We start from the raw sequence: 10625 nt of genomic DNA on the forward strand, positions 1-10625 counted from the left end.
GAATTCACAACAACTGCCAAACTTCTTAGTTTCAGAGCTCAAAAGGCAAAACATCAAGGATTTTACTGATAAAACAAATGCTGCCTCTAAAAACAGGAGGATGGGAAGTCATGAGAACACAGTGAAACATGACATGAAATCATCAATTTGCAACATTCCCAAGGAATAAGTTTTAGAAATTCTTGTACCCACTTTACCAGTTGGTGATGATTCTTAGGTCTGGTCTTTAGGAATAATATAGACACAAACTAGCTCCTAACAGCCCAGGAGCAAACTTTTTCCTTGGTATAGATCACAAAGGCAATACAGAGTTGAGCATTCACTATCAAAGAACAGAACGAGGGAAGAAAGTAGTATAAAGGTCAGATAATTTGCAAAAAGAAGGCAGAGGTGGCCTCAGAACGTCCACCTCTATGAGCCAAACGCTGGTTTCATACCTTCCAGGGCAAGATATGTCTGCTAATACTTTGTATGGCACATTTACAAAAAGTTCATTGTTTCTGAAAACATAATAAGTGAAGATGGTATTTAGGAGAATGATTTCAAAGAAAATATACTGAAGTTAAATAGAAGTTTTATTAGTGATTTCTATGGAGAATAATGATATTAATAACAAGAGTTTTTGAAAATTGCAGCAGGAAATTCTGACTAAGAACAGATTTCTTGCTTGCTTCTTCCCTTTTCAAAGTATTTTCATAGTTTTAATATTGATATAAAGTGAGAAATATTGATGTCTTGTATATCCAACATACATATTGCAGGCATTCGTGCTTTATTTTAATTCAAAATATTGAAAATAACCAGTGAATTTTACATGATATTCATGTTGCAAACAGCTTTGTGGACATCTAAGTAAAAGCTGTAATGAAGTTACATCAAACAAGCAAGTAATGAATTTTTAATTTTATTTTATTGAGGATAAATAATATTTGAGGATAAATAATATTGAGGATAAATTTTCACAATTCTTTTTTTCTGTCCTCACATTGAAAACAGCATCTGCTACTAAGTATGAGCTTCAGTTACAAGCGAAATGAAAAATAAAAGACAAATGGTTTTCTCAGGGGAATTGAAACTAAAGTGCATATCTTTTTTCATATTGCTATTTTTTTCAAAATCAAAAGAATAACGGTTGTTTTTTGTTTGGTTGGTTGATTGGTTTTGTTGTTTTTTTTTTTTCCTTCAGCTATTCTTTTTCTGTTGTGCTTTTAAGGAATTGCTTCCGAAAAGTTCCAAGTACAGAGACAGTAATATTTTCTTTTTGACTTTTGAAGCATATTCTAAACATTATTTTTAGCTTATTTGGTTGGTTACATCTCAGTAGCTAATAATGGCATTGATATGTTTTCAGTGAAAAAGGATTCCAGACTTCAGTGCTTAATGCAAATGGAGTCTGTTTTGTAGAAGGAATTAACGAATTTACTCATTACGAAGTTCTCCATGGAATTATAGCCACCAAAGGATAGCTAAAATTAGGGCAGTTGCCTAACCTAAGTCTATAACTTTTTATACTATAAGGAAATTATCCTCCACCCTCCAATAAGCCTTCAGGGGGAAATTTGAATTTAGAAGAATATAATTACTAGGGATACGCAAATAATGGATTTTTTCATGAATATTCATTCAAATAGAAAGCAATCTCTGTGATTATTTTGTGATCTCTTATGACAAACAGTCATGAGTTCTTGTTTTGTTGACATTAATACTTCCAAAACTGAAAATGTATTGTATAGAGTTTATTTTTCAGACTAGCATGTTATTCTATTTTTCACAGAGCACCTTATACAAGTAGTCAGGCTCCATATCCAAGTTCTCAAGTGCTCAGTAAAGTCATATCACTTTTATATTATTTTTAGGTTAAAATTTTGATGATACAGATGCTTTGTGATCTTCTACAATATTTTGCAGGTGTACTGTAATCATTGATGGGCATTACTACAGTTTCTGACAAAAAAAAAAAGATATCTATTTCTCATTGATAATGTTCACACAAGGGAAATGGATATATAAATCTTTTATTTCATCCTTTGGGAGGACATCTGCTGGCAGATAGAGAAGCCTCAATTTAAGTAAAATGTACTATAGGAGAAATCAGTGTCTAAGCACCCATTATAGTTAATGGAGATGTAGTCAATGCAGACTCTAGAAGGACATTTAGCTGAAAAACTGCAGAGGCTTGACTTTTTGCTGCTTTTATAGTCAACCAGGGCTATTTGACAGGCCCTTGCATTTTTTCTGCAGATGTTGCTCTAGTTTGGCCTAGGTGTTGTGTGGGTGCCGTATTCCAGGTCAACACTGATATCTTTGGATAGGTTGACTTTGGACACCTAAGTATGGGCAATTAAACTGAGCCCCATGACCTGATCTGAGTTCCAATTTGTCATCCCCTAATGCTGAAGAAAATGCAGGATATTGCAGTGTATTGCCTGTGGGCAGGAGTCTGCCAATTAGACGAGTACAGGTAAATTAAACTTTTTTTTTTGAGACATCTGTGCTGTATCTTTAGTAATTGAACGCCCATTTAATTAAAAAAAAGAAATTTTGAGTATTCTTCAAGCTGAGAGAATTTAACCTGAATAGTAACACACTCTAAGGAGTTGACTTAAGCAACGGATAACTGGACATTTTAAATTATGATACACTATTTCTGTAAAAGTTGAGCACTATGCAAAAAAGAATTCAGTATTCAGGGAGGTAAAAGGAAAGAAGCAAAAAAGAGATGGCTGCAGCACTACGGTTAGAGATCTCAGCTGAAAGAAGATGGACCTGGAAGATGTCTGTTTTGCATTAAGTTGGCCAATTGTCCAGTGTGGAATCCATGAACAGTCTGAAGAGCCACAGGTAGAATGAAGCTGGATGAAGAAATAATAGGTGCAACACTAATAACAACAGCATAATTGATAAGAATAATAGTAACTTTACATTAATTTTAAATTTCCACATCTATATTAACTAATATTTAATATGTACAATATTAATAAAATCTAGAGTCCAAACACATTATCCTTGTATAATCAAACCCAATGCACATTCTGCTCCTGACTGCATTATACAGAGAATCCAGCTCACAGCAGATAAAGCTCAGCTAACATCCACTCATGACTTACTTATAATACCTTTGGCAAGACCTTATCACTAGAACAATGATGCTACCATATTATGTCAGATTCTTTTAATGAATATCACTTCAATTTGGGAAGACCTAAGCAGAAATACTACTCAATTCACTAGTATATGCTGTCCGTGTAATACAATTCATAAGGTTAATAATCAGCATGGACAGTATATTTACACTGAAATAAAGGTCGCTAACATTTCATTCATACATTTCATTATTACCTTGAGACTGTGAGATGCTATAAATCATCGTCTAATTCGTAGATGACATAAAAGATTAATTTGGTATATAGTATTTTCTTCTTGACTGCCAGACATATCACAGATGATGCTCATGGACTTGGCCCTTGATGGAAAGCCTTCAAAGGAAGGAAAATGCAACACATGGCCATGACTTCCAGCTAACAAAAGCAGTAGGTGCGTCCCTGGAGTTGAACAATCATCTGGGGAACACTTTTATTTTAATACATAATCCTAACCTCAGCCTGTGGAAATCACAGTACATCCTCTGGAGGAAAGTCAGCATCTGTATCTGTGATTTACAGGTGGGATACAGCTGAAGCAGCTCACATAGTTGCAACTGCCATGGTAAAGGGGAGAGTGCTGTACAGGCACATAACCATTACTGTATCATGGAGCTGGGATCATATATTGTAACTGCCAACTAGTGCGGAAAGATGGAGAAGACACAGTTCCCAAAGTCCCTCTTCAATCACAGTAAATGAATGCCTGTGGTACACACAGATTAATTGAAGGTAATAACAAAGTTAGTAATCCAACCTGCATCACTTGAATCCTAGGTATATGTTTTTACCAAAGCGCATTCCTCCTCTTCAAACTGCATTTCTGAGCAGCTGTGAGTCTAAATTGCTGTGCATTGCACACTAATGCTGAGACTCTATCATTACTTATAAAGGCAAAATATTTTCAAATTCTCAAAATTTAGATGAATGTGATTTGTTGGATTCTTCAGTGAAAGTTTTATAAATGGGATTCTTCAAGTGGGAAGGAAATCTAAAATAAATAAATCTGCATTTCTATGCTAGTTGTAACACACCACCTGAAAGTTTGATCCTGCAAAGTGCTGATTTCCCCTTCACAATATTCACCCTAGAAAACTGCACTATCTGTCAGCTAAGGCAATAGACCTATATGTAATAAGAGAGTTTTCTCTTCCCTGAAGCATCTCTGGAAATGGAAAGATCACAGAGTTTAACAGGATAGGAATATTGGGCTCAATTTCCAATTCTTTTTTTCTACAGACATGATTTCTGAAGGGCGATGTTCTTTTGAGATGGTAAAAGGATTACTCCACTGATGCATATCATCAGATAATATTTAGGAGCAAAGCTGGAAGTGACTTGGAAGAAGGGAATTCTGTTACCTTACTAATTGAATCGGAATGTCTTATTAGTATCCTCTCTCAGTAACCTGATATGAAAGTCACTAATATGAAAGGACTGTAACATTGTATTGGCAACAATATATTCTTATACGATATGAATGCTAATGCAATACAAAGGAATGTTGCTAATGTGCTAATCAGATAAGATATTGCTAATAAGATATGAGAGACTCCACTAAAAAAAATCATATTACTTCCCTTAACTTTTTGAAGATAGCATTAACCTTGCTCATCAGGGATACCGCAAAATGTATTTTGCTCGTTCCTGGACATTTAGGGTTCTGTCTGTCCACATTTCAGGTTTGTAGGTGTAGAGCACTGCTAGTGTAAAACAACAAGATGTCTCAAACAGCCTGGGTGCTAAAACCACAATGCAGAGCAACGGTCGCTAGGACCCAGGAGTGGACAGTACCCTGGAGTGAGGGTGAGGGAGGGAGCCCTGTGGAGACAGGGTGGCCTTGCCTCGGCCCAGTCCCCCGTGGTCTTATTCCCCCCCCACACACACCTACTGCCTGGGGGACAGTCCTGGTATCACTCCTCTTGGTTTGACTGGTCGCTGATGTAATTTTCCAATTAGCAAAACTGCTAACCACTTGTGCCTTGGGAAAGGAATTTGGGAGGGAGCTAAAAGATAACAAACTGTGGAAAACTAAAGGCTCTAACCTTGAAGAAGAGCTAACAAGCCGATAAAAGTGAACATCTTGGCACCAAAGACTGGACGGTGGCCAGAGAAGATAAAACTGCAGAAAGTAGGTGAAAGGTAAATGTGGCGAGGGGAGATCATGACCACCGACTCAATTCAGGACCGAAAAGACTTGCCCCTCCACACCTGAAAGGAGCATGCGTGCTAATTTACATAGCAAGCGAGGCTAATTTAAATACAGTAAACCAATAGTGTATGAAATGTTAATCACTAACCAATAAGTGTAAATTTAGGTGGGTTTATACTAATCATGTAGCCTGATAAATGTGCTGTAGTTTGTATGACAGTGTGCGTGCTTGATTTGTGGAATTATTATCACCGAGCACCCTGCGCAGAATCAACATCTCTATAAGAACCTTCACTTCTCCTCCTCACTCTTCTCCTTCTTTCCTCACCGAATACCCCTATTGGCAGGACCAACGCTGGATCCAGGACTGGTGATTCTCTTTTCCTTCTCTCTCTCTCTCTCTTTCACTTTTCCTAAGGTGAATAAGTTGTTAAAGTTGTTAAATTGAAGTCAAGTACTGCATGGCCTACCTTGACTTTCCATAAAGCCGCATAGCTGGAGTGGATATAACCGTGAGAGGGTTGGTGGGTATCGAATATTTGTACTCAATACTTGTCTCTATAGAAGCTTTCTATTAAAGCTGGTGTTTGTGTACGGACCTTGAGTGTTGGCCCACCTTAATCCACACCGAGAGGATTTGTGAATCTTTGTCACTCCTCCCCCCTCCTCCCCAGGTGGGATGTGACAGTAGGCACTGTGTTTTTACAGACAGAGTATTTGGCCTCAATAATAAAGAGAATAAATAAGATTTGTGTAGTCTCAAAACAACATGTACTGATGTGGTAGTTACTTAGCATGGGGATATTGTGCATGTTTAGGCAACACTTTCATAGAATCATAGAATCATAGAATCATTAAGGTTGGAAAAGACCCTTAAGATCATCGACTCCAACCATTAACCTAGCACTGCCAAGTCCACCACTAAACCATGTCCTCAAGCACCACATCTACATACCTTTTAAATACCTCCAGGGATGGGGACTCAGCCACTTCCTGGGCAGCCTGTTCCAATGCTTGATAACCCTTTCAGTGAAGAAGTTTTTCCTAATATCCAACCTAAACTTCCCCTGGCCCAGCTTGAGGCCGTTTCCTCTTGTCCTATCGCTTGTGACTTGGGAGAAGAGACTGACCCCCACCTCACTACAACCTCCTTTCAGGTAGTTGTCGAGAGAGATAAGGTCTCCCCTGAGCCTTTTTTTCTCCCAGTTCCCTCAGCCCCTCCTCATAAAACTTGTTCTCCTGCTTCAACTAATCTCCAATATTCTTGCAAAAATTAGGACTTAAAGCTCACAACATCCAGGTGAAAGAGAGTAGTGTCATTTCCCACATTGCACAGGAAGAAACTGAGGCTCAGAAAAGTGAGTTATCCATTACATAACTGGATGTGAATCTGGACAGAACTGTAGAATTCCTGTAGACAGAGGTCTATTTTATTAATGAGATTTTTCTTTCCTCTCCTAATGTAAATTTTCTTTTTTTTTTTTTTTTTCATTGCTTGGTGTGTTCTCAAGCAGGGATGAAAAGAATGATGATGCTATGAAGGTATTGGACTGGAGCTGCAGAGGTTGTTCTTTGCTACCCTATCTATGAGACACCAAACGGAAAATGACACACGTAAACTCAGGTGTAAAGTTTTTTAAGCTAATTTGCCTGAAAATGTTGCACTCTCAATATTTGGGCCATACTTCAGCCGATATAAATCAGAGCAGCTCTGCTGACTTCAATGAAGTTATGACCTCTGTGCTACATAATAACTTATGCATTTGAGAAAGATATTAATATTTTCCTGTTAGTGGAGGATGGGAAACATGAACCACCTTAAATCTGGTAGTGTTTATTTGCAAATTCCACTGTCTTAGATCAGAAATGGGAAACCTGCATCATATGTGTTAGAATTATCATGAAGCACTGATGAGATGCCATACACCCAAAAACAAGTAATTTAGTGTTGCTTTTTCTATACAGACCTCAATAGCAGGCCTTTTTTATATAAATAGATGTGACAACAAAAAAACCCAGCACTCTCTATGTATTTAAAACAGTAGCTTTTAAAATACCTTTTTGGCTATAGAAATATAACCAATGTTGTGGAAAGATCAAGATATTTAGTGGTTTTCCTTTTATTTATCTGTAACTGGGACAGAGAATAATCTAAATAAACAAATGCTAAAACAGCTAAGTTAAAGGCTGCATTGAACTTTTCTAGTTATTGCTATTTAAGGCAAGAGAAGGGTTATAAAGACCAAAGTGTAGCTTGGTAAATCGATGAGATTTCAAGTTGTCTCAGATTAATCCTGTATCCATCCCTCTCCATGCATTTTGGAGAAATAACTATCTGCCTGTTGAGTTTGCTGTCCTACTTCTCATGTTTGTGTATTTTGGTCTGTTTAAGAGATAACATTGCAGCCCCCTCCAAGAGAAGATCTGTTCTCTTCCCTGCTGTTTGTCTCTGTCTGGCAGTGTCCTCAGATCACCATTTAGGTTGTGTCAGTGTCATGTCAGCTGATAGGCAGACAGAAATTTATTGCAAATAATTTTTAACTTACTGCCACACCATACTTTTGATAAAATAACCAGGGAATTCATTCGTGAATGGGTATTTCCCTAAACTCCATTGCAAACTGGAGCTCTTCAAAGACATCTGGTTCTGTTTGGCTAGATAATGATCATCCTCACTTACTGTAGGAGGACTGCTTCATTAGGTGCTAACAATTTCAGTTCCTGTTAGGGAGCTAAATACAGCATATTTAACCCCATACTATGTTCCCTCTTCTTATTTTTATGTTTTTACTGCCTTAATTTTCTTCTTGAATGAGTCTATATGTTGTCCTGTACCGCCAGGGAAAACAGAAGGAAAAAAACCAAAAACATCCCCTCCACAACAGCCTTTTCCCCTACACACACATTTTAATTGTATAAGAATGGATCTTAAAAGAAGTAAAAAAATCTTTTGTGCTCTGGTCCTGGATATATCATTTTTTTTTCAAGAATGCAATGAATTAATGAATCAAACTATCAGTTATGGCAGAGAAAAAGAATAAATATAGATCAAAATAAATGCCAAATATTTTATTCGGTTGAAGGAAGGTGCTGTAATACACATGTTTTCCCTGAGACGGGGGTGAATTAGGTAGTCCTGAGCTGCATATGCATCAGTAGAAATTATGAATGTAGCACCTATATGTACACAAAGAGTGTTAAAGTCAACACTTCTGAACTGATGTTGAGCAGGAGGAAGCTTCAGTAGAGGAATTTACAGTTAGGTGCAGATCTATGCGTCATTGGGATATATATTATGTTACATTAATTCCAATATGTAAAAAAACATATTGACTTCTTGGACTGTCAAGCCTTAGGTTCAAAGCTTTTTTTTTTATTTTTCCTTTTTCAATAGAAATAACAGCTATTGTAAGCAGAATTGCCTAGCAAAGGGTATGATGTGTGTGGGGGGGTTGTTCGGTTTTTTCATTTGTTTGTTTTTGTTAGCTATGTACTATGTAAGATCATATTTTCACAGTAAGAGTTAAACTGACATGATTTTCATAACAGTTTCATCTTTTTTAGTGCCTGGCAGCTTGTAGGTGGAATCTCTCTTCCCAAGAACAGCATGTTACTACACGAGTGTCGTGGTTTAACCCCAGCCAGCAACTAAGCACCACACAGCCGCTCGCTCACTCCCCACCCCCGGGTGGAATGGGGGAGAGAATCGGAAGGGTAAAAGGGAGAAAACTCATGGGTTGAGATAAGAACAGTTTAATAACTGAAGTAAAATAAAATAGAATAGTAGTAACAGTAGTAGCAGTAGTAGTAGTAGTAATAATAATAATAATAATAAATACAATAATAATATACAAAGTAAGTGATATACTATACAATTGCTCACCACCAGCCAACCAATGCCCAGCACGTCCCCGAGCAGCAATCACTGCCCCCCGGCCAACTCCCCCAGTTTATATACTGAGCATGACGTCATATGGTATGGAATAGCCCTTTGGCCAGTCTGGGTCAGCCGTCCTGGCTGTGCCCCCTCCCAGCTTCTTGTTCACCTGGCAGAGCATGGGAAGCTGAAAAGTCCTTGACTAGTGTAAGCACTGCTTAGCAACAACTAAAACATCAGTGTGTTATCAACATTCTTCTCATCCTAAATCCAAACCACAGCACTATACCAGCTACTAGGAAGAAAATTAACTCTATCCCAGCTGAAACCAGGACAACGAGTTAGAACAGGAACAAGAGACAGGGAACATAACCTCCTCCTTCTTTTGCTTCTTGGCTCCCTTTTTTTTTTTTTTTTACCCAAATCATTGACGTAAGAAATCTAGTGCCTCTAGCTTTGCTGCTCCCTCTTCTCCAGGTTTTGAATAGATGCTGTGGTTTAACTCCGGTAGGCAGCTAAGCACCACACAGCTGCTTGCTCACTCCCCCCCACATGGGATGAGGAAGAGAATTGGAAGGGTAAAAGTGCAAAAACTCGTGGGTTGTGATAAAGACAGTTTAAAAGCAAAAGCCACGTCCGCAAGCAAAGCAAAATAAGGAATTCATTCATTACTTCCTATCAGTGGGCAGGTGTTTAGCTGTCTCCAGGAAAGCAGGGCTTCATCACACCTAATGGTTGCTTGGGAAGACAAACTCCATCTCTGAATATCCTCACCTTCTTCCTTCTTCCCTCAGCTTTTATTGCTGAGCATGACGTCATATGGTATCCCTTTGGTCAGCTGGGGTCAACTGTCCCAGTTGTGTCCACTCCCAACATCTTGTGCACCCCTAGCCTACTTGCTGCTGGCAGAAAAGGCCTTGATGCTGTGTAAGCACTGTTCAGCAATAAGTAAAACATCCCTGTGTTATCAACACTGTTTTCATCACAACAACGCATAACCCCATACAAGCTACTATGGAGACAATTGACTCTATCCCAGCCTAAACCAGTGCAATAAGTAAACTAGACACTGGTTTCCAAACATATAGATGGGATTAACTTGCTTTTTATCTTCTTACAGGTGAAAAATCAGGGGATCAGGCCCAGCCAGCATGGGTTTATGAAAGGGAGGTCCTACTTGACCAACCAATCTCCTTCTATGACAAGGTGACCCACTTAGTGGATGAGGGGAAGGCTGTGGATGTTGTCTACCTGGACTTCAGTAAGGCCTTTGGCACTGTCTCCCACAGCATTCTCCTGGAGAAGCTGGCTGCTCATGGCTTGGATGGGTATACTATTCGCTGGGTAAAAAACAGGAGGGACGGCCGAGCCCAGAGAGTGGTGGTAAATGGAGTCAAATCCAGTTGGCAACTGGTCACGAGTGGTGTTTTCCAGGGTTCAGTATTGGGGCCAGTTC

At 38.6% G+C, this 10625-nt stretch overlaps 1 long non-coding RNA gene across 2 annotated transcripts; it reads left to right on the forward strand.

Annotated features, from left to right (window-relative positions):
• Nucleotides 1-5523: 5523 nt before the first annotated feature.
• On the forward strand, nt 5524-9010 carry LOC148054935 (uncharacterized). Of its 2 annotated transcripts, none has more exons than XR_015706140.1 (3): nt 5524-5662; nt 6807-6918; nt 8857-9010. It is a non-coding gene; the product is annotated as an uncharacterized LOC148054935 (long non-coding RNA). The 2 variants fall into 2 exon arrangements; XR_015706139.1 differs by having other exon boundaries at nt 5535-5662; nt 6804-6918.
• The last annotated feature ends 1615 nt before the right edge of the window (nt 9011-10625 follow it).

This window comes from Nipponia nippon, unplaced genomic scaffold (assembly GCF_047370975.1).
Source record: "Nipponia nippon isolate SJK-2023a ecotype South Korea unplaced genomic scaffold, ASM4737097v1 scaffold_29, whole genome shotgun sequence".
Lineage (NCBI taxonomy): Eukaryota > Metazoa > Chordata > Aves > Pelecaniformes > Threskiornithidae > Nipponia > Nipponia nippon.